This window comes from Carassius gibelio, chromosome B19 (assembly GCF_023724105.1).
Source record: "Carassius gibelio isolate Cgi1373 ecotype wild population from Czech Republic chromosome B19, carGib1.2-hapl.c, whole genome shotgun sequence".
NCBI lineage: Eukaryota > Metazoa > Chordata > Actinopteri > Cypriniformes > Cyprinidae > Carassius > Carassius gibelio.
The window spans coordinates 9,656,510-9,680,233 of NC_068414.1; the positions used below are offsets into that span (position 1 = coordinate 9,656,510).

General features: G+C 35.7%; 1 protein-coding gene across 10 annotated transcripts in view; it reads left to right on the forward strand.

Moving 5' to 3' along the window:
* LOC127979205 (thyroid hormone receptor beta) overlaps positions 1-23,724 on the forward strand; it is a 121,241-nt gene that overhangs the window by 31,303 nt on the left and 66,214 nt on the right. For 3 of the 10 annotated variants that reach the window (XM_052584519.1, XM_052584514.1, XM_052584522.1), the window contains exon 2: positions 19,881-20,037. The exons of 3 other annotated variants lie outside the window; for them this stretch is intronic. The gene's annotated coding sequence lies outside the window, so the exon portion shown is untranslated. Of the gene's footprint in view, positions 1-19,880; positions 20,038-21,909; positions 21,971-23,724 lie in introns of all 10 variants that reach the window. 4 more of the 10 variants (XM_052584518.1, XM_052584512.1, XM_052584520.1 and 1 more) reach the window with 2 other exon arrangements.

Consider the following 23,724-nt stretch of genomic DNA (forward strand, 5'->3'; position numbering starts at 1 on the left):
AACTATATGTTCATTTAATCTAGTGTTGACAATCATGATAAGTCTTTTCATGACTATTATATCATATTATATTATATATTAGTGAACTTAACTAAGAATATAATGGTTATGTGTGTAGGTGTAAAAGCTTTATTTTGCTTTTGCTTTGTTGTTTTCTATCCTCATAGCCTTTTTTGCAACTTTCTGCAAATTATCAGCTGTTTGGATCTTTGTGGATTATGCGTCTACAGTTTTTGACTTTTCAAGCACAGCGTGTTGTTGATTTATTCACTATTTGAATACTAGAAATCATGAAAATTTAAACTGCTTTATATTATAAAACGCTTAGCACATGGAATTAAATTTTTTTTTTTTTTTATGAATAGAGTTAACATACTTGGCTTGGTAGCATACACTGCATTATTAGCAGACAGCAACTGTTATTATAGTATTATACAGTGGGGATCGAAAGTTTGGTCACTCCTTGCAGAATCTGTGAAAATATGAGTAATTTTCTAAAAAATAAGAGAGATCATAGTAAATGCATGTTATTTTTTATTTAGTACTATCCTGAATAAGATATTGTACATAAAATATTTTAACATTTATTCCACAAGACAAAAAAAATGCTGAAATGATTAAAATAACCCCACTCAAAAGTTTGGGAACCCTTGGTTCTTAGTCCTGTGTTCTGTCACCTGATGATCCTCGACTGTCTTTCTGTTTTGTGATGGTTGTGCATGAGTCCCTTGTTTGTTCTGAACAGTTAAACTGAGCAGCGTTCTTCAGAAAAATCTTTAAGCTCCTGCAGATTCTTCAGTTTACCAGCATCTTTGCATATTTGAACCCTTTCCAGCAGGGACTTTATGATTTTGAGATGCACCTTATCACACTGAGGACATTTGAGGGACTCAAACACAACTATTAAAAAAGATTCAAACATTCACTGATGCTCCAGAAGGAAACAAGATGCAGTAAGAGCTGGGGGTGAAAACTTTTGGAATTTGAAGATCAAGGTAAATTGTACTTAATTTGTGTACCGGGAAACATACAAGTATCTTCTGTTGCTTACGAAGGGCAGAACTAAATGAAAAAAAAAAATTATATTTCAACAAAAAAAGACAGATTTGGCCATCTTCATTGTGTTCAAAAGTTTTCACCCCCAGCTCTTAATGCATCTTGTCTCCTTCTTGATCTTCAGTGAATGTTTGAATCTTTTTTAATAGTTGTGTTTGAGTCCCTCAAATGTCCTCAGTGTGATAAGATGCATCTCAAAATCATACAGTGACTGCTGGAAAGGGTTCAAATATGCAAAGATGCTGGTAAACTGAAGAATCTGCAGGAGCTTAAAGATTTTTCTGAAGAACGCTGCTCAGTTTAACTGTTCAGAACAAACAAGGGACTCATGCACAACCATCACAAAACAGAAAGACAGTCGAGGATCATCAGGTGACAGAACACAGTACTAAGAACCAAGGGTTCCCAAACTTTTGGGTTATTTTAATAATTTCAGCATTTTTTTTTTTGTCTTGTGGACTAAATGTTAATATCTTTTATGCACAATATCTTACTCAGGACAGTACTAAATAAAATATAACATGCATTTAGTATGATCTCTCTTATTTTTTGAAAATTACTCATATTTTCACAGATTCTGCAAGCGGTGCCCAAACTTTCGAGCCCCACTGTATATTGTAAAACAGAAAATGTGTGAAAAAATAGCAAATTAACTGAAAGTATGATTTTTAAGGGAATATGAAAACATCCTGTCCTGATTTAGTACCAAATTATTTAATTAGGAGAAGCAAAAAGTCTGAAATGGAGAAATTCAGGCAGAAGTTAATAATAATTAAAGAAAAAAATATTAAAATATATCCAATTTAATTTTTAATAATGTTTTGAGGATTTCTGGCTTTTTTAACAATATTGCAATAATACTAATAACCAGGGCAATTTTTATAATTATAATCCTGACATAATCTTCATCTCTGTTTCATCTATGCCAGCTTCATATTGTGCCAGTTTTGTGTTATGTATTGTATTGTTACATTTTAAAACCTCAATAAAGAGACAACACAAAAACGGGTTAGTATATTAGTTTATTATATTTTTAATAGTTTAATGTTTTAATGTTTAGTTCATTTAAGTTTTAATGTTTATTTTTGGATTAAATAAACTATTTTTCTTTAACATCGTAGGCGGCTGTTAAAACTCCGAAGCAACACATGAAACATTGCGTCTCTACAGAAAAGTATTTGAGTGTTTTTTTGGGAAATGTATTCTGTGAGCAGAAATAGCTGCGCTTCTCAGAGACATAATTCAATGAGATTTGTGTTCCTCGTGATGGGCGGCTTTCTCTTTGGAGCAGTTGCTTGCTTTGTGCTCCTCATGCCCAGAACTGATAGCTTGATGAGCATGTCGGGGAATCTCCGAGCAGCTGGCAGCGGTTTGTCTGAGCTCTAAACATGAGCCCTTGAATGCCACTGCTCTTGCCTTAGACTAGACATGTGCAGGCATGTTCTTTGTGACTTATTTTAAAATATTTTTTAACAATATAGACAGAGAATGGGAATAGAGTCTCACTGTCCCCCATCACCCCAGCGAAAGGCGATTTGGTGCATAAATGTGGAACAGTGAAGAGCACTGGTGTTTCAGGGGATGGCAAGGGAAATTTCTCCAGACTCTGATAGATTAAAGGTTTTAGTAAAAAGCTCTGTCATCATTAGCACCCACAGACAAACCCTGAAATTCAGCATCTTTGCTAACTGATAAAGTCTTGCAGAATGAATGTTAGATTCAAGTTTTAGATGCATTTCCATTTTGAATAGAGGCTATTATTAAAGTAAATTGAATAATTTTTAACATTAATTTAGTAATAATAAATAGCATTGTGCTAAATGAATAAATCATTCAAGCTGGAAGATTTGAAATATCTTACTGAAAATTTCAACAGCATTCAAAATCTACTATATCATTTTTCTTTAAGCAGTAAATTAATTAAACACTATTTTTAAGTCAGATTTTTGTGATGGAGTCCATATATTATGCTTGATCAGAGCTAGGTATGCCTTTAAACCTAATGACTTTAAAAACATGAAATCACGAATGTTAAATAAGAATAGAACTTAACAATTTCATCTCAATTATGTCATTTAAAATGACATTTATCTTTAAAATAATAATTAACCAGAGATGGGAAGTAACAAAGAACAAATATTTATTGCTTGTACTTAAGTGGATTTTTCTGGATAACCATTCGATAATACATCATGAATCTGTTCTTTACTAGCAACGCGAATAGGTTCACACCAAAAGATTTCTGTCAGAGTAATCAATACAAGTGACTTGTGAAAGGAGTGGACCACAGAGACAAAACTACTGACCTGTTCAGGACTTCAAGTGCAGGTCAGTCTCATCTGTAAACAGGCTACTGTTTTGTCTCCGTTTACTTCGTTAAGCATTAAACTCTTAGTAGCAGCCAGAGGATTAATAATACTGTAAACTAAAGTAAACTAAATTACTATCATCATTCAAAATACTGAATGCTAAATGACATTATTATTATGTACTGTACAGTAGTAATTTAGCAAACATAATGTTATAAAACATTGTTTTATAATACGTTTAGAGGGAGCTAGGGCAGATAAAAACACAACCCTTACAAAAATTGAAACCAAAAGCCATAGTCACTAAAGGTAAACCATGGTAACCACATATGAACCAAGGATTTGCTACACTAACCATAGTCTAGCCACTGATGTTTGCCAAAAACATGGTTACTATACTTTTACTGTAATAAACCATAGTTAATTTTGGTATATTGTCATTATGTAATTATTATTATACACTTAGGTAATTTAGAAAATATAGTTTTGTTAAAGTATAGTTTTTAAGTCATTTTAAGATAAAACAACAACACATAGTCATAATGTGATACTTTAAGTTGAACTAAAAGTCTGAACTAAAGTTATTGCTAACAGAATACAATGAGGTGATTGTTTAGCAAAAAAGGTGGAGATAGTTCTGTTCGTAAACATAGATAGCTGATAGAAAAATTGACCGTTTTTTTTATGATGGCCATACAAAGAAATAGGGTTGCCTGTGGTTTCAGAATTTGTTGTGGGTGTATGGCATGGCCTGGATGAGTGTGAGATTTCCTGCACTGAAATTTTGTCCCAGTTCTACCCTGTTGTGAATGGTGTTTGTTCTGCCTTGATACATTCATTAGATAACAACATTTTAAATGCAAGTTATTTAGGATTAATGTGTCAGTATGATGTGAGGTCCACTTACCAGCGTGACACTAAAACAGGTATTAGTACTTTAAAACTTAAACTTGAGTAAAAAAGTGAAGTCAGTACTTCTACTTTTACTAGTATTTTTAAATATGAGAATATGTACTTTTACTTGAGTAAGCTGTATTGTCTTTTGCTACCTCTGTAATAAACGTGATATGAGTGGAAAAGTAAAAAAAAAAAAATGTTTACTGTTTTTAAAATGTCCATGTATTGAAGCCTAGCAGAGCACTAAATCATCTTGATTCCTAATACAAAGTCATTTTTGTTGACTGCATTTGCCCAAACTGATTGGCTGAAATCAGTAGTGGGAGGCGGGCATTAGCAAATAAGATTTCTGCTTACACAATAGTTCCACCCATGATCAAAGGAAGGTGTAGGTTTCTGCTTGGTCTTAAAGGGGACATGAACTGAGAAATCAAAATTCCCTCGCTCTTTTGATATGTAAGAGGTCATTGTACTATAAAAAACATCCTGTAAGTTTCATAGCTCAAAACTTTGGTTTTGCTCTAAAAACAGCTTATATTAAAGGCAGTCTGCAAAACCACAGCTTGTGGAATGTTCTACTCTATGATGTAGTAGTGTGAATAAGCTCCGCCTCCACAGAAGATGATCTATGCCTGCTTCTACATCACTGCCTATTTAGCCCCGCCCACAGATTTTTTATCCCTGTCGGTTTAGTCCCACCCACTGATTCACACATGTAGTGTTTCGGAGAGAGGCGAATGAGCAGGTCTACACAGAAACCAATTGGGCTAAGCTTGTGTTGCCTTCCTTCTGATCACAACATTAAGAAAAAGTGAATTAACTTTATTTTAAATGAAGTTCCATACTGTGTCCATAAGAATTTGTGACAAACATGTAATATTGATATATAAATATATATAAAAAAAATTAAAAAATCATACAATATTCATGCCAGTTGTTTTGTTTTGAGTTCATATACTGTACAGATTGCTAGATAGCGGTCTTCAATCTCTGAACAGTGACAGGAAAATGAAATTGCGTAGTAGGGTCACGCTGGTGGGGGTGTTTTGTGTAGTTGGGCGGTGCTCACATCGCGATCTCTGAGATTCCAAGCAGAACAGAAATACAAATTGAAAAACCTGTATAATCCAAGTTGAAAGGTTCTGAGAATGTTCAACATTCGTATTTATTTTATTATTTTACAATTAGTTTTTCACTGATATTAAGCAGATGTAATTTTTTGTTCAGATCAAAATGTTATGCCTTTGTATGTCACAATTGTAAACATAAAGGGAGGCTATTATGCTTTTTTCACTTTTTTTCACTTTAGTTAGTCTGTAATGTTGCTGTTTGAGCATATTGAGCATATTAGTGTGTGTGTGTGTGTGTGTGTTCTTAATGATAGCTTTCCTAAAAATATATTCTATTCCAAAAATAAGAAATATCCCAATATATCACCTTGTTTATAGAATCATAATATATCGTATTGCAACCCATGTATCGTGATACATATCATATCACCAGATTCTTGCCAGTACACAGCCCTACTTTCCTGCCAGACGCTCTGCCTGAGTGTGCTAATATAAAGAGGTCAAAGATACAACTCACTGTGAAAATATGGCTGTGAAAAACTTGTTCTTAGCCTCTAACTCTGTCACTGGTGAGGGAAATCTAACAGTTTATCAGCCAATGATTAAAAAACAGGCATTATTTAGGGTAAACGTACAACGTACACAACAAACAGACATTTTGGAGAATCTGAGCAGTAAACAGGCAGCTTAAGCTCTTCTGTGTCAGCTACACTGCATTGATGCACTTTTTTTCTTTCAAATCAAATTGTAAATATATGGAGAAAACGTATCCTTGTGACGTGGCTGACACAGAAGAGCATAAACTGATTCTTCAGATCATCAGCTCAGTGAATACACTCATTTTCACATAGCTATGAGATGCTTTATACATAGACGCATATGCATTTGCCTTACTCTATTACAGCTTTAATCAGGATAAAACTGTATATTAAAAGCTAACCGAAGCAGTAACTTTACAAAAATGTACAAATAGCAGCATGTCTAAAAGTATGAGACAACAACTGACAAAAAATGTACCATTAAGAGCCGTGCTTGCACAGGTTCTGCGAGATAATCTTAACTAATATCCTCCGCATTTCAGTCGGGCTCAAATTGATAAGCAATATAGACAACGCCAATGTTTACAAATGAGGTGACTGTGCGTACTGCTCCGATTCTCAAAACGGCGCTACGCTCATGTGGAGTGACACTGAGGAGACAAATGTTTGAATAAAGTCATTATTTTTGTTTTATTTGTGTACAAAAAGTATTATTGTCACTTCATGTTGAACCACTGATGGCAGATGGACTATTCTGACTTTGCTTTTTATACTTTCCTGTACCTTGACAGTGCATTTTATTTGCCAGTCTATCGGACAGTCACAAGCCTCCCAGTTTTATCCCTTTAAAAATGCCTGATCAATAAATAATTAGTGAAAACAAATCTAGATGAACTTTAAGTTGTCAGAATAGATGCTCATCGTTTGAATTGTCAGGATTGGACCAGTGAGAGAGAGAGAGAGAGAGAGAGAGATTGTGTAAATGCAGAGAAAGCTGTTGTGGTGTGAATGGTTGTCTAGAAAAGCAGCAGTAATGTATTGATGTTCTTTGGGCTGGCTGGATGGATGGAGTGAATAATTGATGAGGTCAGGGAGGAGGATAAGAGAACCAGAGAAGCTAATGTGCTCATTTTCATGTCTCTCTCTGGCCTTCATTCAGGGCAACTTGAACCAGAACCAGAACTTAAAGAGAGTCAAATGACATTTCTAAAAAAAAAAACATTATTTTGTGTATTTGGTGTAATGAAACGTTGTTTATGCGGTTTAAGGTATTAAAAAAAACAACAACAACAACATTATTTTCCACATACTATACATTATTGTTTCTCCTCTAAGCCCTGCCTTTCTGAAAAGCGTAGATTTTAACAAAGCTCATCCTTCTGAAAAGCGAGGTGTGCTCTGATTAGGCATCTATCGAATGCTTTGTGATTGGTCAGATACCTCAAGCGTGTGATGGAAATGTTACGCTCCTTCACATAATGTGATGCTGCAAAAAACAATAAAACTTATTATAAATGAGGCATTTGTTTCATTCAGTGGGGACATAATTACTAATTATAATTACTTGTAGTGTCTTTTTACATAAGCGTAACCCTAAAACATGTCTGAGGCCAAAGGCCACACTAAAAACAAGCAGAAGACGAATGGGTAGTAAACCAGAGTCAACCGCTGGAAGGAGGTCATTCGTGATTTTAATGATTGCTGTTTCTGTGCTATGGAGGAAATGGAAACCAGACTGGAATTGTTCATATAAATTATTCTAAGCAAGATGGGTATGGAGTTGAGCAGCAACTATTTTTTTTTTTTTTCAAGAATTTTGGAGATGAGTGGAAGATTTGACAGGATGATAATGATTAAGGTTGTTGGGATCTTAACCAGGTTTGTTGAGCATTGGAGTTACAGCAACTGTTTTGAGAGAAGGAACAATTCCAGTTGTCAGGGAAGAGTGAAAGATATCCGTGGTTAGTGGTCGACCAATATATATCACCATGGCCGACAAGTTTTTCAGCTTGGCCGATGTGTTCGAAGTGGGAATTTTATTTTGACGGCACTAAGAGAAGAAGCGCCTGAGCACACAGTGCTCACATTCTACTAAGGACAGAAGTCTGTCTAATAATCAGATAGAACGGTTAAACAAAGGAATTCATGTTTACAAAAAATTTGAACTACCAAGCATGCAAGCCCCAAGTTTGCGTATTTGGTTTGGTGAGAGTGTGGAAAGGTGAGTCAGGAACACAGCAAAATCACTAATAAAATCCTAGTTAAGCTTTGGTGGACGGTATAAAGTGGAAATAGTGGGAGTAGGTCCAGAGAGCTGACATTTAGTATCCTCCAATGAGTGACAAACAGGAACATTCAGAGGCACTGTGAGCCTGTCGCTCAGGATAGTAGATAAAAGATGGTTTGATCTAGAAATACAGCCCTATAAAAACCTTCTTTTTTTCTTCTACATTTATATAGGGGAAGGGAATGTTGGAAATGTATTCATGCGTTTTAACCTAAATCACAGCAGCGTCCATCTATGAGGAATGTCGCTGTCAAAACTACACAACTCTTACTAAACCAGTCATAGCAGTTGGCATTTTACTTCAGGGTTTACAATCCTCAACAACTATTCAAACAGTGAGGCAGTCAACAAGACACATCTCCTTTTATTTCTCAATTATATATATATATATATATATATATATATATATATATATATATATATATATATATATATATATATATATATATATATATATATATATATATATAAAAGACAAAGACAGTTCATGACCCATTTTAATGATGAGATAAATTAGTCTAATATTCATCAAGTTTCAAATTAATTCAAATGGGTTTTGATGCTTGATATAGGCATTAACTCTTGGTTATTTAATACATAAACCATTTTTAAATCAAAGGAAAGGAAAGGAAAGGAAACAGGAAAAGGAAAGGAAAGGGCAAAGGAAACTAGCCTCCATCACAATTTTTGTCACTACTGTAAGATTACATTTAGAAATTGTGATTTAAGTCTTGCTGTTCACTCCTCATGTAGCTACATTTGAACAATGTCACAGTAGCTCAACTGTTTTCAAAATATTGTTGCCTTTTAGGTAACAATTACCCCTTGTTTTCCCACGAGAAGCGGTCTAGTGTGACAAATGCGTACATCTGGTTTTTATGCTGCATTGTAATATACACTGAGTGAGCAAAGACAACAATTGAACACTTTCTCCTTCACTGCCTCCCTCTGTAAACTAACATCGGAAATCTGATTCATTTATCAGATTGGTTTGTTGAGATGGTTAATTTCAGTGTTGTTCACCAAGATCCTTGCATAGTGGGGTCAGGGTTTGGCTGGCAATGTCTGACAGTTTTCTCATGTTAGCCCCATAACCATTTTGCAGGCAAAAATCTTTCTCCATTGACAGCCATTCAAAAGTGCAATGAAAGTACTGAAAAAAACACTTTGGTTTATGGACTGACTGTTTCCATTACATTTGTCATTGTCTTTAAGGAGAGCTGGGTGAGATGCTTTGCAGAATGTCTGCTTCATACACATTTGTTCAAAACAGATGTGTCCCAATGTTTCCAAGATGTCCCAGAGTCATTGAGAGGACTGTCTACACACTTTAACCTCTCAACATTAAAGATTTAGTTAAAAGCATATGTTTTTCTTTATTTAGACTCAAGCTCTTGGTGACCTCCTTATAAACTCATTGGATTCCTCCAGATGACAAAGAGAATCCATTATATGCAGAAGATTCGGTCTTAAAATTAGTGAAGACAGTCTGTTATTCTGCTGCGGTTCTCAGCCTCTCCTTATTCTCTTTTATGCTAATTTGACCGTTTAGGTTTTCAAACTGTAACAAAAGAATTTGCCAGAGGTAATTGCTATGCTTTTGTACTTTGTGATCATGGGCTGCAAGCAAGAGAGCTACTCCACTTTCAAACTCTGAAACAACGTGAAAAAATAAATAAATGTTTATTAGCAAAGATGCACATGATCGTCAACCCTGTATTGCCATTATATTATTCTGTTCTATCAATTAACCCTCTGGAGTCTAAGGGTATTTTTGGGGCCTGGAGAAGTTTTGTCATGCCCTGACATTTGTGCTTTTTTCAGTTTCTTATAAATATCTAAATGGCTGAAGTCTAATATCACTGTAATGAGAACAAACTGGGCTATAATAATATGTGAGCAGCATGTATGTACATGACTGTATTTTTGAGAGAAAAAAAGAATGTTATGCGTGGTTAGTGAAAAACTAAAAATGTAAAAAAAAAATTTATAAGGCAAAAAAATAAAAATAAAAATAAAAAGAACAATGGTCCCCGGGACTGTTGAGAACTGGAGCTTGTAGCCTAGAATTTTTTTTCTAAATGATGTGAAATCATCTTGTTTACTCACTCAAAGAAAACAATATATTAATTTAAATTTTCTAAGACACTTTTTGTTGGTAAAAGTCATATGCGAGTAGGCGTCAACTATCATGAATATCATTGTGATTTACACCTGAGAAGACAAAAGCCTGCATAATGAGCTGCATAATGAGCTGCATAATGAGCCGTTCAGTCAGCTGTGCCACTGAGAGGAAGGAGTTACAAGAAAGAATGTGAGAACAAAATAAATCTATATAATTTTATGTTTGTAGTTTATTTAGAATATATTTAATTATCCCACAACATAATTTAATATCCACTTGGGGGAGCAGTTAAACAGTTTATTGGGAACAATCAAAGCTGACTTCCAAACTGATTTGAATGATTGCATGATTTTTGCATCATTACTCCAATCACACAATCCTTCAGAAATCATTTTAACAACATTATTTTCTACAAAAAAAAAAAAAAAAACATGTATTGTTGTTGTTATTATTATTATTATTATTAATGTTGAAAAGAGCTGATAATATTTTTCAGGTTTTTAGGGGGGATAAATTGAAAGAACAGCATTGTTTGTTACATTGGTTACAGTTATCTTTTATTGTTAAATTTATATTATTTACATTAAACTTTTGAATGGTATAGTATTGTATATTGTTATTGAAAATTCATAATATTTCACTTGATTATACATTTAGTCAGGAATTATAGTTTGGAAAAAGTCTTTGGAAAAAGTCCTTATGTGAAAACTAGTACAAGTATATAAATAAATAAAAAGAGACTTACTCATGTTTATGATCTCTGCTGAATAAAGTGCTACATTCTTTTTTTTCTGAGGAAATCCATTTCTCAAATCTTTTTGGGGTGAATTATGTCTTATTCCTCTCATCGCGAAGCAAACAGTAAAATAAAATAAAAACTTGAAGAGCAGTCTCGTTGCGTTGTCTTCTGTGTGTGTGTATTCAAGCCGTGCGCTTCTGTTTGAATCTGAATAGCGTGTGCAGCGCGGGGGCGTGGTCACATTAGAAGATAATGAAGGGAGACGTGAAAAACGGACATCGCGTTGTTTTCATATGGATTACTTTATCACAGAATATTTGTTTTCGGCGGCACTTGTTTAGTTTAAAAGTAGACACATCAAGCTTTCTATTGATATATCTCTCATGTCTCTTCGTTGAGTATTCACGGAGTTACAGTTCATTTTAATGACGTGTTTGTAAATGAAGATCAGCGCAGACAAAGGCTGCAGACAGCACACCTTGTTTGTTATCTTTATTTTATAAGTGCACAAAGTAGACCCTTTACAGATTCGATTGATGTATTGCTCCTATCTGTACGATTAAAACTGAAAGTGTAATTTAAGTTCTTTTTGGGCTTATCAGGAGAAAATGACTCAAAACGTGTATCGCGTTAATCGACTCCAGAGGGTTAAGGCAAAAACAAAACTGAGGACTGACACTGCTGTGCAATAAATATAGTGTATTTTGATGCTGTCTAGTTTGGTATAATTATTTCAGTTAATCCTGCTGCTCAACAGCACATACTAAGTACATCATTTAACTTTACGTTCTTTTAAATGTCTCTTCTTGTCAAGATTGGTGATTTGATTTGGCCTGAATAAATTGCCATGTGACTTTACGCTAACAGTCAACAGTCTGGCTACACGAGGCAATTGAAGTTCTGCTAGGTGTAAAAATCGTCTCAGATTGGAGTGATGAGTTTATGATCACTGTAAACAGGCAGATTTTTCCTTCAGCACATCCTAACGCTCTTTCAAAACCAAACTCTGGTTCTCACCACAACAGTCTTCACGAACTAGCATCACGATGTTCCTCCCATGCTTAAATTCTGTTCATTTTAATGAGGCAATGCAAGATTTGCTTGCTAACTTAATAATGATATTTTTAAATCGAGCGTTGTACTTCACTTATGTCCAAATGTCCACGTAAAACCTTCATGTACAAAAATGTGTTTAGTGTATCGCTGCCGTTGATATGGCCCCCAGTGAATGGGTATTCATGCTCACTGGAACAGCCCTGGTTTCCATTGAACTTCACCTCTTATGCCTTCATTAGAGTCAAACAGGAAGCACTGGTGTCAGGTCAGGCCATTCAAACCTTCAGATCAGTATTTTGAAAATGCAGAACAGTCAGTGTTTCCACACTCCTGGAAGTCATTCTACCCATGGCTTACTTCACTGGTAGATGTTTGTTCTTGTTTTGGGTGTAAAATAATTTCATTTTGATCACTTCTATCACTAAACAAGACATGGTATACTATTTGGCTTCTAAAATAAATATATTTTGATACGTGATATTAAGTGTGTCAGCTGCTCGCATTAAATATTAGGCACTAATGTTTGCAAAACCAAAACTAGTACAAAACCACCACTAGTTCTGCACCCCTGTACCTAAATTCATTACTTCAGACTCATGTGCCCTCTAGAAGCTTGTGTTTTGCAAGTGAACTATGCTTTGTTCATTCCAAAGAGGCTCAAAATCACTTTCACTGACTTCTACATTAAATGTGACACATTTTTACATTATGTAATATAAGTCTCTGGTGTCCCCAGAATGTGTCTGTAAAGTTTCAGTTCAAAATAACCCACAGGTCATTTATTATATTATTTAGAATTTTTTTTAGTAGAAGCAGAAACCCTCTGTTTTTCGTGGCTGTATCTTTAAATGTAAAATGAGCTGCTGCTCCCTGCCCCCTTTTCCAGAATAGAGCTGCATCTTTACAGCTCTGGCCTGCTAAAAACATTTGTTTTGGTTCTGATTATCATGCATAGTAACCAAGGGTGCAAAATCTTACGTACTCGTTTTATCAGACGCTTGAAGAATAAGACTTACCCAAACAGTTACTGGGTTAATCTTTTTCACATTTCCTTGGTTGGTAGATGCACCAGAGACCTGATTATAGCACTTAAAACTTTGAAAAGCCAGATTTTCATGATAATGTCTCCTTTAACTGTTCCCTCCCGGTGGAAAGACCTGACCAACTCAATCCAAGCAGCTGAATCCTTAACAATATTCAATAATCCGCTAAAAACAAATCTCTTCCATCTTGGTTGTCCTTTTAACTCTAGCACTCTCTGTTCTAATTCTATTTTATCTATTTGTTTTATTTTTTTATATTAAAAAAGAAAACATTTTCTAACTGGTTGTTTTTCTGTTTAAAAAAGACCTCTAACATTAAGCGTTTGCTATTCTCTTTCTATTTTATAATATCTATTATATAATTATATAATTAGAAGCCACATGTGGAAGCTAATGTGATTTGCTGTTTGTTTTGTGTACTATCTCTCCAGTTCTGGGGATACTGGTTTGGCAGAGATGTGTTTGTGGCAGGATCCTGAACTGGGGCAGAGTAATCTCAGCTAACTGGTTGGGATTTTCTGAATCTGCAGTGCTGTCCCCTGCTGTTCTACGAGCTGTCTGGCTCCACTGGTGCTCGATGGGAAAGTTTAAGTGTTGCTTGATAAACCTGATTTAGCAAGAACCCTGAGTTTCATTTGGAGTTCTGCAAATTAATTTTGGTATGGCAGACAAAACCTTCACAGTTTTTACAGTACTGTGCAAAAATCTTAGGCCACAAGTATTTTCACCAACAATGTTTTCTTTTTAAGTCGGTTATTTCTATCTTTTGCTGTGTCAGTAGTAAATATGTTTACATTTCCAAACATTATTTTTGCCGTTAATTGTAATAATCCAGTGAGATTTTTGTGTGCACAAGGAGTCTAACAGCAGCCAGTGCACCACATAGAGATCTGATCTCACCATCATCCAGTCTGTCTGGAAAAACATGAAGAAACGGAACAAACTGAGACAGACTGAGTCCAGAAGAACTGTCGCAATGTCTCCAAGACACTTCAAGAAACCTACCTGCAAAGCTACCTGAAAAACAATTTTTAGGGCATTGAAAACGGCAGTGCCTGAGCACACAGTAATCACATTCTCTTTCTTGTTTGCTGTCGCCGTTAACCGTTCTGTCCACTTCACACAAAAAAGTATTATAACTATTGCTTTTATATTGTAAGTAATAGAAATGCAAACATTTGAATACTTTCATGTTTGCCGTCAGCATTCCGCAAATACACATTTATATAATTTAAAGGGGTCATATGTAGGGCTGCACGTTTTCAAGTTTTTCATTAACCGTTAACCGAGGCCCTTAGCGGTTAATACTCGGTTAGCCATAGTGTGCGCCAGGGTTTCCGTTGTCCGGTAATTGCCGGTAAAATTTAATCTCTCTGGTCAAATTGTCAGATTAAAATTGCCTAATAATCCTGCCCCCTAACACAATCTGAATTTGAGAATAAGCCTAAAATGTATAAAGCAAAGATACACCGACCTTTGGCTATGTTATAAAGGAACAGGCTCTAGTAATAGTTAAGTAACTTTCCGTGTTTAGAGCAGTCCAGCAATCCGTAGTGATGGCAACTACATCAGGTGACTGTAGATCTTCTTTGAGCGAATCTCTTTTTGCCTCATATCGTTTTTCAATGCGGCGTGTGATTGCCAAACGCGAGGGAAATGCTGTAGCGGGATTGAACAGTATTCATCAGATCTTTAAAGCCTTCGCCCTCCACCATTCTAATTGGCATCATGTCTTTTTCAATCATTCTGCAAATCCCCTGTGTTATGGATTCGTCTTTAGCACTGCTGCACATGTTTTGAACAGGCTCCGTGGCTGCCTCTCTAAGGCTCTGACTATGACTGTTTGACAGGTGCAATATTTGAAATCGATAATTATTTTTTTATTTTTTTAAATTACATTTATATCTGAATTTATGTCAACCTATAGACTTTCAAATATCAAAATGTCATGAATTCATATGTATTTGTGTACAAAATTACATATAAACATATTTTTCTATTATATTTTGCCTGGAAATGCTTCCGACATGTGCGCCGGTTCTGTCGCGCGTCTCACGCAGGCAGTGTGAAAGCTCTAACCTGTTAACATAGGAGCCGAATTAAAAACAGACACGCCACGCAGCTGAGACGCTTGCGCCACGCATCCAGTGTGTCGCCGGCCTAATGATGCCCAGGTGTTGGCTGTTGAGATGGTACAACAACGAGGTTGTACTTGAAGTATATCTAAGCACTGCATTGCAATTCTTGCATTTTGCCCCGTCACTCTCAATTTTAAAGTGCTCCCACGCTGTACTTTTCTTTGCCTGCTTCATATTATGTCTTGTGGACATTACAAATGTCTGGGAGCGCTCTGGCCTCTAGTGGTGCAAAAATGTATTACAACTAAATTCAATGCACACAATTAACCCCACTTAAACGAGCAAAATGTTTCACTCGGTTACGCAATTTTTAACGGTTAATTGGTTAACCATGGACACCCCTAGTCATATGATGACGCGAACCATTTAAAACGATTCAATTTGGTTTGGTGAACTGGTTCAAAAAGATCCGGTTACATTGAGCGATTCTTTCGCGAACCAGATATCACAAACTGCTTTGTTTTGAACTCTCTCACAACAGACAAGGAAGAGAAGACAATGCTGAATAAAGTCGTAGTTTTTGCTATTTTTGGACCAACATTTATTTTCGATGCTCCAAAAAATAGCTGACCCTCTGATGTCACATGGACTACTTTGATGTTGTTCTTACCTTTCTGGACATGGACAGTAGACCATACATACATTTTCAATAGAGGGACAGAGAGTTCTCAGACTAAATCTAAAATATCTTAAAATGTATTCCAAAGATGAACGGAGGTCTTATGGGTTTGGAACGTGGGTGAGGCATTAATGACATTATTTAGATTTTTGGGTGAACTATCCCTTTAATCTTCAGCACAGTGACTAATTGACTTAAATGCTGCTCTTTTACTGATTTGATTTTCTGCCTCTGGTTTTGAGCTCCATAAAGGACAAAAAGAACAAGTGGGAATTTAAGAGGGGAAGTCATGGTCTAGTGATTAGAGAGTTTGACTCCTAACCCTAGGGTTGTGGGTTCGAATCTTGGGCCGGCAATACTACAACTGAGGTGCCTTTGAGCAAGGCACCAAACCCCTAACTGCTCCCCAGGTGCCACAGCATAAATGGCTGCCGACTGCCCCGGGTGTTTGTTCACGGTTTGTGTGTTCACTGCTCTGTGTGTGCACTTGGATGTGTTAAATGCAGAGTGTGAATTCTGAATATGGGTTACCATACTTGGCTGAATGTCACTTCGCTTTTCACTTACAATTGATGAACAGACCCTAACAGATGCTTTTTATCTTGATTGATAATCTTGCTCTTCACAGATTCTCAAATCTTCTTTGCAGCAAGTTTAAATTTGGCTCAAAAATTCAGTTACTATAGTTGTGGTTCATTAATGTCAGACTTGGCATTTTATATTTAAATGCAAATATGAATTAGATTTGAGAGCCGCAGTGGAGCAGAATGTTCCTCAAACAAAGCCTGTGGCTGCAGAAGACACTGAATATTAGAAAGAATACAGACAACTGTTATGATAATTAAACCGTGCAATTGGTTTTGTTTTTGTCAGGGGTTGGAACAACCAACGCCCCTTAGCTGATATAAATTAATTGTAACCCATAGCTTCACGGGGCTTATTGCTTTAGAAAATGGTTATTCCATATGTAGGAAGGTTTCACAAAATAAAGTGTAATGATATTAATAAATAAAAAATATTCTTCCGAGATACTCTGATCACTTGTGGTTCCAACAAGTGGTTGCTGAGAAAGACATAAATGTAAACAAAGGTGTGTGTTTGTAGAGCAATTTACAACAACTTTGAACTTGGGTCAACCAATAAAAATCAGGGACTGGAAACGATCCATTTTATACTATAAAATATACTCATTATACATAGAAAATGCACGTATTAATTATTTAAAATATTAGACTCATATATAATTAAAATATACATTTTATTTAAAATGTATTGTCCACATATGTTTTAATAAATAATTCATTTCAAATGTATTGTAATTGTTTACATTCCCTTTACATGATATACTTAACTATGTTTATGATTTCTCTCACTTATTCAGATGCAATCGCTTTCTCAATAATGCATTCAAACAAATGTAATCTTACAGTGCTACTTCATCTGTATACGATTTTGAATGAACAGAAATCTGTAAGAAATGCATCAATCCATAGGTAGCAGCATTTATACCTTTTAATGCTGACATATGTTATTAACTTGTCATGTGGTAGAAAAAAAGGACTCTGGTTGGAAGAGGTGGGCAAGAGCACGATTCAGTTATATATAGATTAGTGAGTGTGAGCGATACGTGATATCAGATAAATGATTGTGTGAATCATTTGATTGAGTGGCGAAAGTGGTTGATCTGTAAAGCAATATATTGTGAGAGGACCGTGTGTTACCGCGTAATAAACCACAAACTTAACAAAATGATTCACTCCACTGTGTTGAGAGAGAACGCTTCTCTGCTGTCTTCACGTGCTATCGGAAACTTCCTATTTCCAACTTATAAAGCCATGATTTACGAACTCATTGCATTGTTTTCTTTTAAAAATAACAGTGGACAGTGGTTTGTGAATGTTGATGCTTAGCCTAAATAATTTGATTGGGAGCATCCCCTCCTGTGACCCATGATTTGTCTGTATTTTATTTGTATTTGTCTGTATTAGTCTGTGTATTCAGAGCCAGTGAGCAATGGACTTTAATAATAATAAAAACTGCGTTAACGTGCAATAAAATAATCGTCTGTGTTAATCAATTAATGTGTTAAAGCGATAATAAAGCGGAAACTTTCCCAGCCCTAGTATTTATATAATGTGTACTTACAGTAAGTAAGTTGCGAGATACAATTTTTTTAGCCTGTGCTAATTTCAAATAATGTCAATAAAATTCAAAAGCAGCATCAGAAAGCGACATTAACTTACATTGTGTCTACACCGGATGCGAGCGGAGCGGCACAACAAAATACAACAGAACTTATTACAAACAGTGAAGTGGTCAACACTACTTACTCGTTCTGTTTATGACGTGCTGACACAACGTTCAAATGATTTGCAATGCTTTGTCAATGTCCAGTGTAGATATACGATGTGACCGCAAAAACATGGCAAATGTGAAGTAAAGAAAAGTGGACACTGAAAATAGATGATTCAGATGTGAATGGACTGAACAGTTTCGAGTGAGTGAGTGATACTATCTTTGTTATGGATGGTTCACAGTGATTTCATAGTTTTAACGTTTGCTTCATTTATTTTCAAGATTTGAGGTAAAACATCTATTGTTGCTTTCACTATGGCTATAAAAATCACACAAAATAATATTCAAAATTGCATTAGACAGATTTAACATTGAATAAAGCACATAATCATTACCTGAGATTATCACTGTCATATTTTGTATGTTTTTCCTGCCACAATGTCGCAGAAAAGAAAAATCATGTTAAATCATTAAAAATCTATTTAAATATCAGTGGTATTTAGTATAATTTACACTGAAGTACTACTGAAGTACAAATATGCTTTTAATTAGTATATTTATAGTGTATAACTGTAAAAATAAATATTTAGCACAAAAATGTATTAAGAATGTTCTACAAATCTACTTGCTTGTATCTTTCGTGTATTCAAGTATACTTTATTTCTACCTGGGTCATAAACATTACCAGCAGTTTTGGCACAACATCAGGGAGAGTAAATAACAGAATGTTCATTTCAGGGTGAACTATTCCCAAGAGTGTTTGTTTAAGCTTTTCTTTAGCTGATCTACATAAGTTGTGTGAAAAAAAAAGAAAAAAGAAAGAGAGGGTATAGAGAGAGGGAGAGTGGATAAGGGGCTTGAGCAAACATGCTGTGTGAGCCATAAAAACGTGTGCCAGTGCGCTGGACGGCCTTCAAGCACTGAAGGACAGCGAAAAGACAGAGGATAGAGAAGGGCAAAGAGAAAGATGGATGGTTGGGGAAGGAGAGCAGGCAAGGTAATGACTTCTCTGGTCATTTCTGTAACAACATGAACAGAGTCACTGAGCAGATGATCACAGACACACATTGGAGCTATTAGTGTTAGCTAGATTTCCTTTAGGGCTGAGCAACGTTGATAAAAGATACATAGTTCAATACAGAATATACATCTTGACATTTTAAAGTTTTTTGTTACAAGCTCTTGGTGCATAAAAAATACATGTAAAGTTGCAAATCCAAAGAGATATTCAATGTAAAATATTCAACCACACCCTCCTTAAACAGCTCATTCTAACATGTTCACACAAAGAAAGAGGGCTTGTGGAGACACTGTGTGTTTCATTGTGAAAGCAAAACTACTTTGTTTGGCCTTCAAAAAGAGGACACAACTAGAAATCAGTGGTTAAAGGGATACTCCACCCCAAAATTTCACTTTTGTCATTAATCACTTACCCCCATGTTGTTCCAAACCCGTAAAAGCTTAATTCGTCTTCGGAACACATTTAAGATATTTTGGATGCAATCCGGGAGGCTTGAGACTGTCCCATAGACTACTAAGTAAATTACACTGTCAAGGTCCAGAAAAGTATCATCAGAATAGTCCATCTGCCATCAGTGGTTCAACCGTAATGTTATAAGGTGACGATAATACTTTATGTACAAGAAAACAAAAATAACGACTTTATTCAACAAGTCATCTCCTCTTTCTCTCCCCACATCACCGTAGTGCCATTTGGGAAAACACCTGCTGAATGAAAACGGTGTACACTCTTCTGTGTCAGCTGCAATACAAGGATGCACTGTTTTCTTTAAAAACAAAGTTTTTCTGTAAAGTGGTGCAGTTCCAACTTTGCAAGGACAGTCTGGCGCTCCTGACTCAGTCTGTAAGTATGTTTAGATATTTAAATAGTTTGCCACTGATGATTCAAACATGAGAAATCGTGCACGCTCAAATTGTGATTTTATGATGATTTTGATTAATCGCACAGCCCTACAGTGTGTGGAAAATAATGTCTTCTGAACCTTAAACCGCATAAACCTATTGCATTATACCAATACACAAAATAATGTTCTTTTCTAGCAACATCATGTGACCCCTCTAGACCTTTGTACGTCAGTTTAGCTTCTCATCCAGCAGGTCTTCCAGCTCTCTCGGGAACCCTGTAAAAGAAATAAACTGACACGGACACTGTTTCAACAGAAACAATCGCAGTACTTGCTTCATCAATGAGACGCTATGAAAACATCTCTGTTGTGATGCTGGTATTCTCTCGAGTCATGAGTCGAGGAAGGATCATGAAATCAATTTTTTGGCATAAGGGCCACATTAGGCTTTAAATAGTTCTTTGGCCAAACAGTATAATTCCTCATAAATATAATGTTCTGCCTCGATTGATTCCTTCGAGCCCAGAAACAGTTGTGTAGCTGTTCTAATACATGATGCACAGGTTTATGAAGTGTGTCTGTGACTTATGGGATGATTCTGCCATCGCCTGAAGTATTGCTCTGCAAAGAGGTGTTAGAAAACCCTGAAAAAGGAGATTATAAATGGTCTATTTTACTTTCTCTAATTCTATGGTGACTTTTTAATTAACATCCTCCCTACATTTATGGAAGTTCTACAAATAGAAAAAAAATCATAATAATAACCTTGCAAGAGTGAAATGATTTATTATAGTTTTAGTTCATAGATATTTTTCATTTAATACTGCAAATACATGGAATAGCACATTTACACAGGACTCACATTCACACAATCCAAAGCAAACTGATTTTTTTATTCTCACACACAAAATTAAAAATGAAAAGCAGAGTTTAAGGTGGCAATTTTAAGTAGAGCCAACCAGTGGATGTGTGTGTTTGGATTTAATGAAGTTTATCACTGAAATTCACGCTCTTGCAGGGTATAATTTTGGACATGATTCCTTTAACAAGATTGTGATACATTTGACAAATAATTGACTGTCAGAATAGTTTCAAGCAAGAAGATTCAAACACACACATGCTAAACATGAATATGAATCCTTAAGCTATTCAATAGTTATTAAAAAGACATACACTGTAAATTATTAGAAACATCATAGTCAAATGTGTGGGTTACATAAATGATACGGAGTTAAGCAATGGACTGATATTCATTTATAAGTCTTTATGAAATGTCCATCAATTTCCATCTCTCTTATGCTTTAAGATCAGGATATGTCACACCTGCATTTAGCTCCAGACAGCAAAAGCTGTTGAGTACAAGACACAGTGGTTATTCTCAGCATTTCTTTAAGCAGAGGATCATGCTGGAAATCAATCATTTTCTCTAGCAAGTGGAAAGAGGGCATATGCTTATGGTTGCCAGATTGGACAACCTGATTAGAAAATTAGACTAATCCCAAATTGTACAAGTTTAATGCACTGACTGGGTGGTTTGGATCTGGGATCTGGCAACACTTTTGCAGAGGCTCATTAGGTCGTATTGCAATATAATGGAGCTATTGAAAGGAGAAGCAAAAACAAGCATTTTTTTAGGATAAATGATCCACGGGCTGGATTAAACCACATGGAGGGCAAAATCCAGCCAGCTGGCTAAAATTTACGCAATTCTAAACCAGTGTAACGGCATTAAAATCATCACAATATTCACAGTGTTTTGCATCGCCACCATATATTTTTGTAGCTCTCTGCTTTCCCTTTGGGATGAAATGATGATGGAAACTCTTATATGTGTTCATGTTTGTGTATTTCTTGTTTTCTCTTCATGCCAGAACAAGCTAGGCAGCTCTCATGACAAGCATCGGGGTGAAGTAAGGCAGGATGTACCGTAAGGTGATCGTTGTCTATTTTGGTGTGTTTGTGGTTGTGTAATGTCAGCTCTTCTGTGGGGCTCACATGTCATGCAGTGGGCATCGCAGACATGTGTGCCGTGGAATTAAAGCCAAATTTCCCTGTCGGTCATCAGCTGATGGCAGATGCTCTGCTGTCATGTTGACAGATTTTTATTATTAAATTAACTATTTTTATTAATGAATATATCCCTAACAATAAATCCTGGGGTGCGTTTCCAAAAACCATTGATATCTAAACATGGTCGTGAGTTTCATCATTAATGAGATGTTTTTTATAACCATATTTCCAACAAACATTCAAAACAGCTTCGCAACACTAAAGCTCTCAACCTGTGATTAGAAACAGTTTCTTTTTAGTATGATGAGGACTGACTTAATGCTTTTTGCCAAAAGCAAGCAGACCTACATTTCCATGTAAATTTAAATGCATGTCATCTTACATATTTCAATGTGTCAATAAATCAGAGCTGTTTTTGAAGAATGCACATGTGAAAATGAACTGCAGGATATGACTTCAGAGGGAAGCTGCAGCGAATCAGACATCAAATAGAGTAAAACAAGGGGATTAGAAATGAGTCTTGCTGAAAATCGTCTTCACCACCAAAGCTTTTAAAATTGATTTGCATTTATACAGACCAAACTTCCTTGGACTGCGCCCATCTCTCCATTCTAATTACCCTTCTCATGAAAATTAATAGTAACTTTTTCCAAGCAGCTGGGCTGTGTGATATAGAAGAAATAGTAATGGCTGCGGTAGCTTCATTTATTTTACCCTTATTTTACCGTTTGCATCCAAACGCTCATGCTCGTGGGGTTTGAGTTTGTTTATTCACCATTCTAGATGAATTTGCTGGGTGATTCTTTGCTTCCAAACCATGCATTAAAATACGTTCATTTGGAAATACAGAAGAAGAGGAAGAATGTGTTAAGAGTGGTTATTAAACACAACAATTAGAAGCAATTAAATGCGACATTGGAATTTTGTTTTATAAAACGATTAGCTAATCAATCATACTTTTAGAAATATACTTTTGGATGAACTATTCTATACAGAAGTAGAAAGGAAGTCGTTCTGTCAGCTTTGTATCAATTAAAGATGTTTTCGGTCTCTCACATGTCAAAAGATCAAGAAAATGTAGTTTTCTCAATTCAAGACCAAATTCTAATTTTTAAAGGTATTCTTTACCCCAAAATTTAAATTTGATGTTTATTATCTGCTTACCCCCAGGGCATCCAAGATGTAGGTGAAGTTGTTTCTTCAGTAGAACACAAACAGAGATTTTTAACTCAAACCGTTGCAGTCTGTCAGTCATATAATGGAAGTGGATGGGAATCACGGCTTTCGAGGGTCAAAAAACATACACAAACAAAACCAAATTAAACCCTGCAGCTTGTGACGTTACATTGTCCCGGGGGGTAAGCTGATTTTTGGGTGAACGGTCCCTTTAAACCCTAAAGTCCAAATACTCATACAGATCGCTTTTTCTTAGAATTTCCAAATGCAAACGATTGTGATATACTGTGTACCATACCTATTTAAAACCCATGTTGTATGTTTACATTAAACCAGCTGGACGGCTCGATCTCTTGTCTGATTTCTTTTTTTTCCGGTCTAAAAAAACTAGTCCCATCCACGATTGGTCAATACAGTGTTCCAGTCATTTTCATATAGTAATTGTTGTGTCGAGTAGGCCGTGATATTCGAATTAAGTATTAAGACACAAAAACGTATAA